Source organism: Salvelinus sp. IW2-2015, linkage group LG19 (assembly GCF_002910315.2).
Source record: "Salvelinus sp. IW2-2015 linkage group LG19, ASM291031v2, whole genome shotgun sequence".
Lineage (NCBI taxonomy): Eukaryota > Metazoa > Chordata > Actinopteri > Salmoniformes > Salmonidae > Salvelinus > Salvelinus sp. IW2-2015.
The window spans coordinates 5,137,647-5,152,895 of record NC_036859.1 but is presented as its reverse complement, the minus strand read 5'-3'; the positions used below and the strand labels follow the sequence as shown (position 1 = coordinate 5,152,895).

General features: G+C 42.5%; 1 protein-coding gene across 2 annotated transcripts in view; it reads left to right on the top strand.

Moving 5' to 3' along the window:
* The first annotated feature begins 8,566 nt into the window (after positions 1–8,566).
* Positions 8,567–15,249, top strand: part of LOC111979653 (zinc finger protein 512B-like) — an 86,367-nt gene continuing 79,684 nt past the window's right edge. The window contains exons 1-2 of one of the 2 annotated variants that reach the window (XM_024010269.3): positions 8,567–8,822; positions 9,308–9,476. The gene's annotated coding sequence lies outside the window, so the exon portion shown is untranslated. Of the gene's footprint in view, positions 8,888–9,307; positions 9,477–15,249 lie in introns of both variants that reach the window. The other variant, XM_024010268.3, reaches the window with a different exon arrangement.

Genomic DNA, 15,249 nt, shown 5'->3' with positions numbered 1-15,249 from the left:
TGCTTGAGGCGTCACTACAGAACCGGGTTCGATCCCAGGCTGTGTTACAGCCGGCCATGACCGGGAGACCCATGAGGCGGCACACAATTTGCCCAGCGTCGTCCGAGTTACGGGTGGGTTTTCCCGGCCGGGATTTCCTTGTCCCATTGCGCTCTAGCGACTCCTTCTGCTGGGCCGGGTGCCTGCAAGCTGACCCCGGTTGCCAGCTGGACAGTGTTTCATCCACACATTGGTGCGGCTGGCTTTCGGATTAAGCGAGCAGTGTGTCTTGGCAGGGTTGTTTTTCAGAGGACGCATGGCTCTCGACCTTCGCCTCTCCCGAGTCCGTACGGGAGTTGCATTGATGGGACAAGACTGTAACTATCAATTGGGGAGAAAAAGGGGTAAAAGTACAAAAATGTATATATAATAGATGAAGAGCAAAAAAAGAAACAGAGAGGAAGTGGGGGGAGAGAGAAAAACAGAGACTGGGAGGGATATCACACCCTATCCAGACGAAGGCACCTTCCACCAGTGCCTTCATCTGTCACTCAGTGGATGGGTCATGTAAGTGAATACCAAACAGTTCCCCCTGTCACCATCCTGTCTGCATGCCTGCATTGTTTACTGCTGGGAGACAATTACTGGGTGATATCAAGAATCTCCCTGCCTAATTACATGTAAATTCTTATCGTGTTGATGATTCTACGGTAAACAAGTCCGGTCAACAGTGTGACGGTCTCATTATGGGCAGAGGTAGAGGTGATAGAGCGTATAGCTGTGGAGCAGGTAGGTAGGGAGATAGGACTTAAAGCGTTTGTAACCTGTGATCATGTATTCATTTCTCTCTCACCTTTTCACTCTTTCTTATTTCAACGCCTATGTTTTTTTTCAAACGTTGGCTTATAGGTCTCCACCTGACAGCTTTTATGAGCCATTAACCAGGCGTGTGCTTGCTCAGCAGAGACAGGGAGGAGTAAATCAATGCCTGTATCAGGCATTTATGGTCTGTCGACCAGGAACCTGCCCTAACCATTCATTAGACTGAAATAAAACCCATGCCAGGGGAACAGCAGGAGGTAGCTTAAAATACTGGGACACTCCTCTACATCTGCGTGATGGATTGACAGCTATCACTTAGCACTGTGGTCTAATACAGGTAACTGCCAAAATAAAGGAAACACCGACATTTAGTGTCTTAATAGGTTGTTGGGACACCACAAGCCACCAGAACAGCTTCAACGTGCCTTGGAATGGATTCTACAAGTGTCTGGAACTCACCATTCTTCCACGAGAGATTCCATCATTTGGTGTTGTGTTGATGGCAGAGGAAAACGCTGTCTCAGGCGTCGCTCTAGAATCTCCCATAAGTGTTTTATTGGGCTGAATTCTGGTGACTGAGACACACAGACACCCTTTAAACCCCCTATGCTCCTTTGAGACCACTCTTTCAAAGTCACTGAGATCTCGTCTTCTAACCAAGGTAGCCAAAATAATGGGCAACTGGGCATTTGTATATATGACCCTAAGCACGATCAGATGTTAATTACTTAATTAACTGAGAAACCATACTTGTGTGGAAGCACCTGCTTTCAATATTCTTTGTATACCTAGTTTACTCAAGTGTTTCCTTTATTTTGTCAGTTACCTGTATGTTGTAAGAGAGAAGGAAGATTGATGGATGGGGTAAAACCTCCCCATATGTTTGAGATTGAGGACTGCCAATTTCTGCTAATGAGCACTAAGGTAATCTGCCTAAATTACTACAGACCCGTAGCACTCACATCTGTAGCCATGAAGTGCTTTGAAAGGCTGGTAATGGCTCACATTAACACCATTATCCTAGAAACCCTAGACGCACTCCAATTTGCATACCGTTCAAACAGATACACAGATGATGCAATCTCTATTGCACTCCACACTGCCCTTTCCCACCTGGACAAAAGGAACACCTACGTGAGAATGCTATTGATTGACGACAGCTCAGCGTTCAACACTATAGTGCCTTCAAAGCTCATCGCTACGCTAAGGATCCTCCCTCTGCAACTGGATCCTGGACTTCCTGACGGGCCGCCCCCCGGTGGTGAGGGTAGGTAGCAACACATCTGCCACGCTGATCCTCAACACTGGAGCCCCTCAGGGGTGCATGCTCAGTCCCCTCCTGTACTCCCTGTTCACCCAAAACTGCATGGCCAGGCACGACTCCAACATCATCATTAAGTTTGCAGACGACACAACAGTGGTAGGCCTGATCACCGACAACGACGAGACAGCTTATACGGAGGAGATCAGAGACCTGGCCGGGTGGTGACAGAATAACAACCTCTCCTTCAACGTAATCAAGACAAAGGAGATGATTGTGGACTACAGGAAATTGAGGACCGAGCACGCCCCCATTCTCATCGACGGGGCTGCAGTGAAGCAGGTTGAGAGCTTCAAGTTCCTTGGTCTCCACATCACTAACAAACTAGAATGGTCCAAACACACCAAGACAGTTGTGAAGAGGGCACAACAAAACCTATTCCCCCTCAGGAGACTGAAAAGATTTGGCATGGGTCCTCAGATCCTCAAAAGTTTTTACAGCTGCAACATCGAGCGCATCCTGACTGGTTGCATCACTACCTGGTACTGCAACTGCTCGGCCTCCGGCCGCAAGGCACTACAGAGGGTAGTGCGTACGGCCCCAACATCAATGGGGCTAAGCTGCCTGCCATCCAGGACCTTTACACCAGGCGGTGTCAGAGGAAGGCCCTAAATATTGTCCAAGACCCCAGCCACCCCAGTCATAGACTGGCCACACAGTCATGGGTGAAAAGGGAGTATAGGAGGGGGCTGAGCACACACCCCTGTGGGAACCTTGTGTTGAAGAGGTGTTGTTGCATACTTCATCATTGCCAGCAGTATACCACCCTGCATCCTACCGATCCTTGATTTACAAAATAGCCTCTAACACTCTACTCAGCAAAGTGGATGTCGTCTATCACAGTGCCATCCGTTTTGTCACCAAAGCCCCATATACTACCCACCACTGCGACCTGTATGCTCTCGTTGGCTGGCCCTCGCTACATATTCGTCACCAAACCCACTGGCTCCAGGTCATCTATAAGTCTTTGCTAGGTAAAGCCCATCCTTATCTCAGCTCACTGGTCACCATAGCAACACCCACCCGTAGCARGCGCTCCAGCAGGTATATTGCATTGGTCATCCCCAAAGCCAACACTTTCTTTGGCCGCCTTTCCTTACAGTTCTCTGCTGCCAATGTCTGGAACGAATTGCAAAAATCTATGAAGCTGGAGTCTTATGTCTCCCTCTCTAATTTTAAGCATCAGCTGTCTGAGCAGCTTACCGATCACTGTACCTGTACACAGCCAATCTGTAAATAGCACACCCAACTACCTCATCCCCATATAGTTTTTTTGCTCTTTTGCACCCCAGTATCTCTATTTGCACACCATCATCTACACATCTATCATGCCAGTGTTAATGCTAAATTGTAATTATTTCGCCTCTATGGCCTATATATTGCTGTACATAGATTTTTGTATTGTGTTATTGACTGTACGTTTGCTTATGTGTAACTCTGTGTTGTTGTTTTTGTCGCACTGCTTTGCTTTATCTTGGCCAGGTCGCAGTTGTAAATGAGAACTTGTTCTCAACTGGCCTACCTGGTTAAATAAAGGTGAAATAAAAATAATACTTTTTTATTTTATTCTTCTCTGCCATATTCTAATGGAAAACACCTATGTTTGTTTCAAACGGCAACCCAAGAGATCCCGCCCTGCCACTTTAGGAAGTTGTCTTTTGAAAATTTGTTGCAGGCTACTTACGCGACTGGCATCTCGTCAATGGACAGCTGTCAACATGGCCACATTTATTGCAACAATAATAACAATATTAAACATCAATACAGGGACATTCCTGTGAATACAATGAAAATCATAATAAAACACCAGGCACTTCTAATAATTTTCCCGACTTTTTAAGTTTCACAAGTTTGAGGGATTTATAAATTTGTAACAGAATAATGAAAAAAACTACAAAATAAGGAATTTTTCCACCCCAATTTACATGTGTGAATATAATATTTGGCCAAGAGAATGACAATGTTAATAAAATAGTTATGATCAGAATTACAAGGATAAGCATAATGCCATTTAACATCATCAAAAGGTAAACATAGGTCATTCTAGAGATTTTATACACAACTATTCATGAGTTTCAATCCATAGTTTACTAGAATGGCGGTATGAAAAAAATAAATGCTCTATAAATTTTGAATTAGAGGAACAAAAAACACAAGGCGTTTTGTCAAAATGTTACCTTTTGTGCAACAAATCATTAACAGGGTAAATGGAAGAAAATATTTTAAAATTTCTTTCTTTAACTGTTGGGATAACTGGACAATTAAGGTAAAAGGTAGTCACTGTTGACCATAGCATGGGTTGGTCACTTCCATAGCAATATATTGAATTATAACCACCATAAATGTCTTCTTTAACTGCCAATCGTATCCACTTATTGTTGAATTTTTTTGCCAAAAGGTTCAAGTCATTAATTTCTAAACTTGGAAAAGTGGGAACAACCTCATAATATAACAAAGTGTTCTTAGTAAGTCCAAGTAAAGGGAGTAGAATTGCTTTGCAATCCTTCATATATTCTCTCTGAGTAATATTAACCTGAAATTTACCAATGAACTCATCAAACGGGAGAAACTCCCCAGTGTTGTCTAACAAATCGCATACACAACGAATACCCTTGTCAAACCAAAAAATTGAAAATTGATTTCCTATTCATTTGAATAACTCTATTATTCCAAATCAATGTTTTATGGGGGGAAAATTGTGCTGGAATATTATTTTCCATAAAAATACATTTTGCTGGTGAAACTTGGAGGGTCAAAATCCCATTTTATTAGGAATGTTCAAGTCCACCAAGTTCATTAAACAGACTGTTAGGGATATGATACCACATAGACGTAGGATTAGACAGACATTATTTCAACCATTTAATTCTGAAAGCACGACTAAAAATAAATAGCCTGTAAACCTCCACGATCATAGTCTTTCACTAATTGAAATTTCCCAATATAATGCGTTTTATTCCTCCAAATAAATCTAAATATAACAGATTTGAATTGTTTTATGTTATTAGAAGAAAGAAAAAGGGACTGACTTGGGTAAATGATTCTAGATAAACCATCAGTCTTGGATAAAATAATACGACCCAAAATTGAGATATCACGTTGCAGCCACTGACCTGATGAAACTCTTATGGAATTAATCCTATTATCGATGTTTAAAGATTCTCTATCTGAAACGTTTTTTGGTGATAACAATTCCTGAACATTTAACTTCCTTTTTAACTGGTATGGAGGCAACGTTGACAGTCACAGCAGTGAATTGGCATGAGGTCACATTTGTTAAGGTTGTTAGTCAACCCAGAGGCCATAGAAAATGTCTTGATTCTGTCAATAGCCAAGGGAATAGCCGCCCTATCCTTCAGGAAAAGGGCAGTGTCATCTGCAAATTGACTGATATTTATATCTTTACCAAAAATACGGATCCCTTTAAAATTCACAGATTTTCTCAGATTTGCTAGTAAATCTGTGGCTAAAATAAATAAAAGAGGGGAGATTGGACAACACTGTCTAATTCTTCAAGCGAGAGAAAGTAAGGGATGTCCCATTACTCATAGCCACCAAACTTTAATATACATCATCCTTATCACTTTACAGAAATTCTCCCCAAATCTAAAAGTAGAGAGAGTTCTAAATACAAAGTTGTGCTCTAAAGTGTCAAAATCCTTTAAAAAAATCGAAAAACAACATAAAGCCATCATCTTCCATTAACTCACTGTAATCTAAAATATCCAATACCAATCGTATACGGTTATGAATACTCCTTCCTTTAATGAAGGCTGATTGACTTTCACTGATTTATATCATCAAGGCCTTGTTTCAGCCGATTGGCATAGACATGGGCTAGTAACTTATAGTCAGTTGCCAACAACGTGATTGGTCTCCAATTGTCCAGGTAAAGAGAGTCCTTCTTTGGTTTGGGTATAAGAACTATTATAGTGTCATTTACATAAATGGATGCAATAATATTCCTAGTCTGCCTACACTTCTCCAATTTGTCAATCCATTTGGCCTTTGAACAGATGAAGGCACCCTTTGTTTGATCGTTGTATATGTCGTGCAGGCCACATTGGCATTTAGCAAGCTTGGCTTCTTCATCTTCATTTAAATCAAGTTTATTGCTCAGCCTGTTAATATCAACAATAATATCCATCTGCTTGGAGAATCTTTTCCGAACTAGCATTTTACCAGTAATGATGGCAAGACATCGAAGTCAGAATTGAATCATTTCCCATTTGTTAGTATAAGAAAGAGCAGGATCGAGACAGGTCTCTCTGATAAGAGCTTTAGACTGTAAACAAAATGACTCATTCTTTAAAAGAAGAGTTATATTTCCAGTATGCTTTAGGAAATCTCTTGTCATTATCAAAACTAAAGGAAAGAATAATGGAACAATGGTCTGTCAGAGGAGCTGAGGAAATAGCACACTCACTGACAAGATTCATAAGATTGAAAGATACCAACCAATAATCAATTCTAGATTTGAATTGTCTGTCGCTTCTCCAGTGGTATGATATTCTGGCCTGTCTATATTTTAGTCTCACAAGTGTCACAACCCAGTATTGAGGCAACACTGGATATTTCATAGATATGTGATGGGGTAGACAACAATTTAAATGTAGCTACACACTCTAAAGCTCTGAGGCCTTGACAGATGAAAGGAGGCAGGTTTTTGGTCATGTTACTTTCACTTTACAAACTATTTCAAATCAGTCCAGAAGAAGAGAAGCAGAGAAGGAAAGGTGATGGAATACATTATAACAGCATACTTAATAATTCCTTCCTTGAAGCAGGCCTAACTGATTTAACATAAATTGACAGGTGAAAATAAGGGCTCCGCCACATAGCTTTCACTGTCAAGTCATGTCTCATCAGTAAGCAGGGGTGTAAAGTACTTAAGTAAAAATACTTTAAAGTACTACTTAAGTCGTTTTTTGGGTATCTGTACTTTACTATTTATATTTTTGCTAACTTTTATTTTTACTTCACTACATTCCTAAAGACAATAATCTACTTTTTACTCCATATATTTTCCCTGACAACCAAAAGCACTCGCACACGTTGAACGCTTAGCAGGACAGGAAAATAGTCAAATTCACACACTTATCAAGATAACATGTGAAGAACACAGCAATCTCAGAGTGCTGGAGTGTGAACCTGGCTATCCTTACATTTTAAAAACAAGAAAATGGTGCTGTCTGCTTTGCTTAACATAAGGCATTTTAAATGATTTACACATTTACTTTTGATACTTCAGTGTATTTAAAACCAAATACTTTTAGATTTTTTACTCAAGTAGTATTTTAATGGCGTTCTTTTAAACGTAAAGTACATGTTTAAAGTGGCGTTTAAATACAAAACAAAATTGACAATACAACTTTCATAACAGTTACATACCAATAAAAAAAGACAAATAAAAGAGACTAGCCTGCTGGCCTTACTGAGTCGATAGGAACATTAGCCCGAGGAGGAGGGATATCACACCTGCTATTAAGGTATCTATACTTTTACTCAAGTATGACAATTGGGTACTTTTTCCACCACTGTCAGTAACTACTTCAAAGAGTGGTGGAAAGTAGCATACATTCTCCATCTATAACCCTGCTTGGGCTCTGATATTGCCCAGCCATAAAATAAGTATACCCTGCCCTCTTCTGGGGGTTTAGGGGAACAGCCAGTGTCCACGGATTACATCATTGTTTCTGATGATTCCATTTATAGGAAATATTAGGTCATGCTGCCTGACACCAATCACACCCTGAGAGAGAGCTGAAGTCTCCTCTGGTTGTGTGAGCCCACTGTACGTGGCTATGATACCACATTCACTGTAAGTGACCATGATTCAGTGGATACAGAAGTAGGCCTGCAGGCCACATACATTAGACCTACATATCATTAACAGAGTAACATGGGGAACATTTAGCCACTCATACAGAAACTTGCTGACTTTAACAGAAATATAATAATAATGACGATGATAATAATCATCATCATCATAAATAATCGTTTCTTAGCGGGGAAAATAAGCGAAACTTTCAAGTGACCTTGGTTTTCGAAATTTATTTGGTTTGTTGGAATAAAATGACACCTCGGCAATGCTCAACCATAATAGTCTTCATATCATCTCGTCATTTATTTCACATTCTATATCAAATTGATTGATCCGTTTCTGATAAGAGCTGAAAAGCCTATTCAATTCTGTCCCAGTATCACTATGCAAGTTTTGATTGCTACCCTAGCAGTGGTTTATTTTTTGGATTGACTGGCATGATACCCACGGAACAGCACAAAAACACATTACAATCTAGGGGTTATTTTTGCCGAGCGTTCAATTGGCTACCTGAAACTGCGCTTAACGATAAAAGCCGAATGTTTCGTAATATTAGGCGTACCAGATTAAAACGCATAAATCAAGCCTGGTTTTAAGAATTTAGCCTAACCCCTTTTCGTCATGACCCAACGGCGTTACGTCGGATGAGCCGTATCATACGGTCAGTTTTGTACCGGGTTTATTAGGCAGAAACCCCGAATATTACTTGCTCGATAACATTCATAATAACGCGAGAGTTTGCAAGTTGCCTGACGACTGTAGTTGCAACTGTCAAAGGTAGAGTGGGAACGCGCATAACCCAACACACTACTTACTATATTACTGTACACGGCCGCGAAGATAATATCCGTATAAAAAATACGAAATAATCCCGAGGTAAGGAACCGCAGACGGCAACGAATGCGACCGAGGTCGAATCTTTTCGTTCCTTTTTTCCTCAGGTTCGTTTTCTTTTACTCTAACTAACTCTCTTGCAGCTATCGAAAATTACTGCACTAAACATATTTTTGTGCCTCCCTTTAGCTCCAGCCAGCGCAATGATTTGTTATACTCCTCCTTCGTATTAAAGTCGCCATTTTGCTTCACTGCCTATATAAAACCTTGTATTTAAAATATTATCTCCAAGGAGTCGGAGCCGTCTCTATCTTTCCTGCCTGCTGATTTCATATGTGTTGAGTTTCCAACGAGACGATTGAGGTTGAATTACGTGCCTCGTGGTTGACATATTAATGCATGCGAGGGGGCAAGTGATGGCTGGAAAAAATGGTGAAAGTCTCTAGGATTTAAATAGAAAATTCCCTTTTCCTCCTCCCGTTCCCTCTTCTTCATCGACCCCTCGTCCTCTTTCCTCGGATTCAAAGAGGTGGCTAAGGACCGACCGTGACGACTGGCAGTCCGCCTGCACCTTCGCTCAAGACGGCAGGTGTGATTGCCATGTAACACCGGGAAAGGCGCAGCCAAACCGCCTGACCCTTACGTGGGTGACCCGGGCCACCCAGCCGGTTGTGCTGGGTGACTCCGACATTCCAGGTAGGTGTGGTCTAGAAACCAACGTCCCGATGATATTCATCAACAGCACTGTAAACATTGTAGCCAGTAGCGTTCAAATGCACCAATGTAGCACATTTCCATACGCAAACAGTGTTGCTACAATGTAACCATCTAGAGTGAAACAGACGCAACTCAAACTGCCGTTTTCACCCAGATATGTCACATGTTTCCTACGGACCAAGAGGTGAATGTGGCAGGTTATATTAGATGTTTGATTGACTGTGTGCCTGCGCAGCCTTCAAACATGTAAGTGTTACATTCCCCAAATAGCTCCACTCTTTCACTTTGCTGCTGTTATTTTTGTTAATTCCCTAGTATGCTTAAATTTTATTCCATAGTAGGCTTCTGGGTTTCCACTCTGGTTGCAGCCAGCTGTATGATGTCCTGGTTTCTAACTGTCATGAATTGGAAAGTAGGGTATCAAATGTAGGCAATACTACTAAAGTAGCAGTATAATAGTTGCAATGTAGCAGTAAGTGTTGTATAACAATAATACAGATAACTCAGAAACTGTGTGTGTGTGGCTTCTCCCCTTTGATCAAGTGTGTGTTCACCTCAAAAGTGTGTGTTCAAGGTACACCACAAGTATGCCCGGTAGTCATAACAGTGCCTTGACCATGTGACCGTTGTGTATTCACTTCAATTGGGTGTAAAGTAAATGTGAATATAGAATATTCTATACTGAATTAGGGCTGGGCGATAAATCAATATCAATAATTATCGAGGTACTTACTTCCCTCAATAACGATATAAAAACATTTAGATACATTTTTGATAATGTCGATATAGAATAATTAGGTACAGCAGTTCCATTTCACCTCTGTGACGCAGCAGGAACGTGCGGAGAAGTGACAATATGCACGTGGAGAGGTAGACACCCACTAAAAACCACTTAGCACCTCGAGTGATGGAGTAGCCACTATTAACCACGAAAAATGAGTAATGTAGGCAAAAACAGTGTCAGTGATAGCCATGGAGAAGGAGCAGCTTCCAACTAAGAAATGATTGATAAAAAGGGTTAAGCTGTTTCAGTTATTTGGAAGTGGTTTGGCTTTTTGAAGTCGGACAAAGAGCAGAGCAATGTTCGGTGCAAATTGTGACGTAGACAGGTGGCTACCAAGTCTGGTAATACGACAAACTTTTTCCCCATCTGAAGAAAAATCACTCTTTGGAACATACAGGAAGTTTGAGTTTGCGCCACGGTATTGATGAACGCCCCTCAAGCACCAGGCAATCTAGGGATGTTCGCCCGACGCAGTCAACACTGACAGCGTTTATGCAAACATCGGAAAGACACAAAGACATCACACATGATATTATGCATTGCGAAGGACATGCTACCAATTCGCACAGTCAAAAAGGAAGGTTTCAAGAGGCTTATCAATTTAATTGGTCCCAGGTACGTGCTCCCTGGCCGCAAACATTTCTCTCACACCGCACGGCCTAAACTCTAGTGTTGGGGAAAAAGTTGAGGAACAGCTCAAGACAGATTTGACGTATTTTGCTACTACTACCGATCTGTGGTCTAGTCGCACGTCAGAGCCTTATATTAGCCTCACTATCCACTATATTGACAGAGTGGAATCTTCAAAATATATGCCTTTGTTTTTTTTAGGCATTCTTGAGCCTGAAGAAGATATCAAACCTTTAACACATTATTTGATTAATATTGTGATAATTATCGTTATCGAATGAATATATATATATATATATCGTGATAATTTATTTGCCATATCGCCCAGCCGTACTGTGAATATGGAATATAAAATATATATTTTTAGTTTGAATTGAAAACTGTATTGCAAATCAAAAATTAACCATGGTACATCAATAAACGAATAAACAGAAATGAATTTGTTTTAGTGCCAACATTGTTATTGACAGGACAGTCAGTCAAGACACAATAGAAAGTGTTACAGATATCTTAGGACTATGAATGTGCATAATGTCTCTCTCTGGCTGTCTGTCTGTCTGGCCTAGTGTATCAAACTCTCAGCCCTGCATCTAGATGAATTTTCACCATGGCTCACGTATCCTTACAGATGTGAAGGAGTAAAATATGTGGGACAACCATATACCTCCACTGCCTTGTAATACACAGGGCCCAGGGCTCCCCTGTGGTGTGTGTGTTTGCATGCATGTCTGTGTGAAAATCAGTTTCACAAGTAGACATTTTTGTGATGATCATTTTTTGTTGTTGTACGTAACACAACACAACTCTCCGACACCAAGTCAAATCAAACTTTATTTGTCACATGCGCCGAATACAACAAGTGTAGACCTTAACGTGAAATGCTCACTTACAAGCCCTGAAACAAAAGTGCAGTTCAAGAAGAGTTAAGAAAATATTTACCAAATAAAGTAAAGTAAAAAAGAATAATAAAAAGTAGCACAATAACATTACATTTACATTTAAGTCATTTAGCAGACGCTCTTATCCAGAGCGACTTACAAATTGGTGCATTCACCTTATGATATCCAGTGGAACAACCACTTTACAATAGTGCATCTAACTCTTAAGGGGGGGGGGTTAGAAGGATTACTTTATCCTATCCTAGGTATTCCTTAAAGAGGTGGGGTTTCAGGTGTCTCCGGAAGGTGATGATTGACTCCGCTGACCTGGCGTCGTGAGGGAGTTTGTTCCCCATTGGGGTGCCAGAAGCAGCGAACAGTTTTGACTGGGCTGAGCGGGAACTGTACTTCCTCAGAGGTAGGGAGGCGAGCAGGCCAGAGGTGGATGAACGCAGTGCCCTTGTTTGGTGTAGGGCCTGATCAGAGCCTGAAGGTACGGAGGTGCCGTTCCCCTCACAGCTCCGTAGGCAGCACCATGGTCTTGTAGCGGATGCGACTTCAACGGAGCCAGTTGGAGAGAGCGGAGGAGCGGGGTGACGTGAGAGAACTTGGGAAAGTTGAAACACCAGACGGGCTGCGGCGTTCTGGATGAGTTGTAGGGGTTTAATGGCACAGGCAGGGAGCCCAGCCAACAGCGAGTTGCAGTAATCCAGACGGGAGATGACAAGTGCCTGGATTAGGACCTGCGCCGCTTCTGCGTGAGGCAGGTGTTACTCTGCGAATGTTTTAGAGATGAACCTACAGGAACGGGTCACCGCCTTGATGTTAGTTGAGAACGACAGGGTTGTTGTCCAGGATCACGCCAAGGTTCTTAGCACTCTGGAGGAGGGACACAATGGAGTTGTCAACCGTGATGGCGAGATCATGGAACGGGCAGTCCTTCCCCGGGAGGAAGAGCAGCTCCGTCTTGCCGAGGTTCAGCTTGAGTGGTGATCCGTCATCCACACTGATATGTCTGCCAGACATGCAGAGATGCGATTCACCACCTGGTTATCAGAGGGGGAAAGGAGCAAGATTAATTGTGTGTCGTCTGCATAGCATGATAGGAGAGACCATGTGAGGATATGACAAGAGCCAAGTGACTTGGTGTATAGCGAGAATAGAGAGGGCTAGAACAGAGCCTGGGGACACGTGGTGCGGAGACAGATTCTCGCCACCCACCTGGTAGGAGCGACCTGTAGGACCTGGTAGGAGCGAACATAACAATAACGAGGCTATATACAGGAGTACAGTACAAGTCAGTGTGGAGAATATTACAGGGGGTACCAGTGACCAAGTCAGTGTGGAGGTATATACAGGAGTACCAGTACCAAGTCAGTGTGGAGGCTATATACAGGGAGTCCAGTACCAAGTCAGTGTGGAGGCTATATACAGGAGTACCAGTCAGTGTGGAGGCTATATACAGGGAGTACCAGTCAGTGGGAGGCTATTATCAGGGTACAATCAGTGTGGAGGCTATATACAGGGGTACCAGTACCCAAGTCAGTGTGGAGGCTATATACAGGAGTACCAGTACCAGTCAGTGTGGAGGCTATATACAGGAGTACCAAGTCAGTGTGGAGGCTTATATACAGGGCGGATACCAGTACCAAGTCAGTGTGGAGGCTATATTCAGGGGGGTACCAGTACCAAGTCAGTGTGGAGGCTATATACAGGGGAAGTCCGAAGTCAGTGTGGAGCTAATATACAGGGGTACCAGTACCAAGTCAGTGTGGAGGCTATATACAGGAGTACAAGTCAGTGTGGAGGCTATATACAGGGGGTACCAGTACCAAGTCAGTGTGGAGGCTATATACAGGGGCTACCAGTACCAAGTCAGTGTGGAGGTATATACAGGAAGTACCAAGTCAGTGTGGAGGCTATATACAGGGAGTACCAAGTCAGTGTGGAGGTCTATATACCAGGGTACCAAGTCAGTGTGGAGGCTATATACAGGGAGTTCCAGTACCAAGTCAGTGTGGAGGCTAAATACAGGGAGTACCAAGTCAGTGTGGAGGCTATATACAGGGAGTACCAGAACCAAGTCAGTGTGGAGGCTATATACAGGGAGTACCAAGTCAGTGTGGAGGCTATATACAGGGGGTACCAGTACCAAGTCAGTGTGGATGCTATATACAGGTGGTACCAATACCAAGTCAGTGTGCGGGGGTACAGGTTGAGGTAATTTGTACATGTAGGTAGGGGTGAAGTGACTATGCATAGATGATAAACAGCGAGTAGGAGCAGTGTACAAACAAATGGGGGGGGGTCAAGCAGTCTTACGGCTTGGGGGTAGAAGTAGCCTTTTGGTCCTAGACTTGGCACTCCGGTACCACCATACAAGGTTAAATTAAAGGATTGTTACCTGAGCCACCACATGAATGACCCATTCACCTAATGACTGTAGTTATTCATTAGGTGAATGACATGAATATATGCGTACTGCACTGAGAAAGCAATCCATTTCACTAAGCATAATTAGTCACTGTCAGAATCAGTGGCGGTCGGTGTTTATTTCTGTTACAGCATATTGGATGACTTTAGTTCATATTCCATTCACCCAGCTCAATGTTACATCGATAGGCATAGGCTACTACTTGATACTCAAATTTTCCCTATACCCATCATGAGGTTGCTACAACCTAGCCTACAAATGAAAGTTTACAGCGTAGGTGCACAGGTCAAGAGACAAATTGGAGTAATCCAGGTGACAAACTGACACATTCAATACTGCCTTGCACACACCTGCCTGCATCTAGCTGATCTTTGGCCGGTTACACCAGTCGGGCGTACAGACGTTTGTCTTAAATGCTAGGTCGGGCATAGCTACGTCCGACTTTGGGATCAGAATTTACACCTGTTGCACCAACCAAAAATAAGACGAGTCCTAGCTAAGTCTGGCGTTGGCAATGCACGTTCATGAGATTTGATGCTTCACAATTATGGTTTCTAGGCAGCGGCCATTACTAGGCTGTTACCATCCTCGTGGCAGTTCTAAACATTGCGGGGCATGTCGATTCGCCCATCACTTAGCAAAGCCTACCACGATGTATCCACGTTTTCTTAACCACAACTAGATGGATCGATCAATATTTACTGTGGGAGTGAATATCACTGAATGACAAAAATATTGGAATAAAGTAAGCTAATGTCATTGAAGGCATTTATCATATTGTTGCTTTACTGAAACTTACATCCAACCGTTTTAAATACTTTAAGCTTTATACTTTAGCCATGTGTGGTCAACCATAATTTCATGATTGGGACAGCATTTTCGCACTGCTTTGAGACAAGCATGGGGACTCGTCAATGAGAATGGGAGCGTGCTCGGCCCTCCTTTTCCTTTAGTCCACAATCATTTGTTTTGTCTTGATCACGTTGAGGGAGAGGTTGTTGTCCTGGCACCACACGGCGAGGTCTC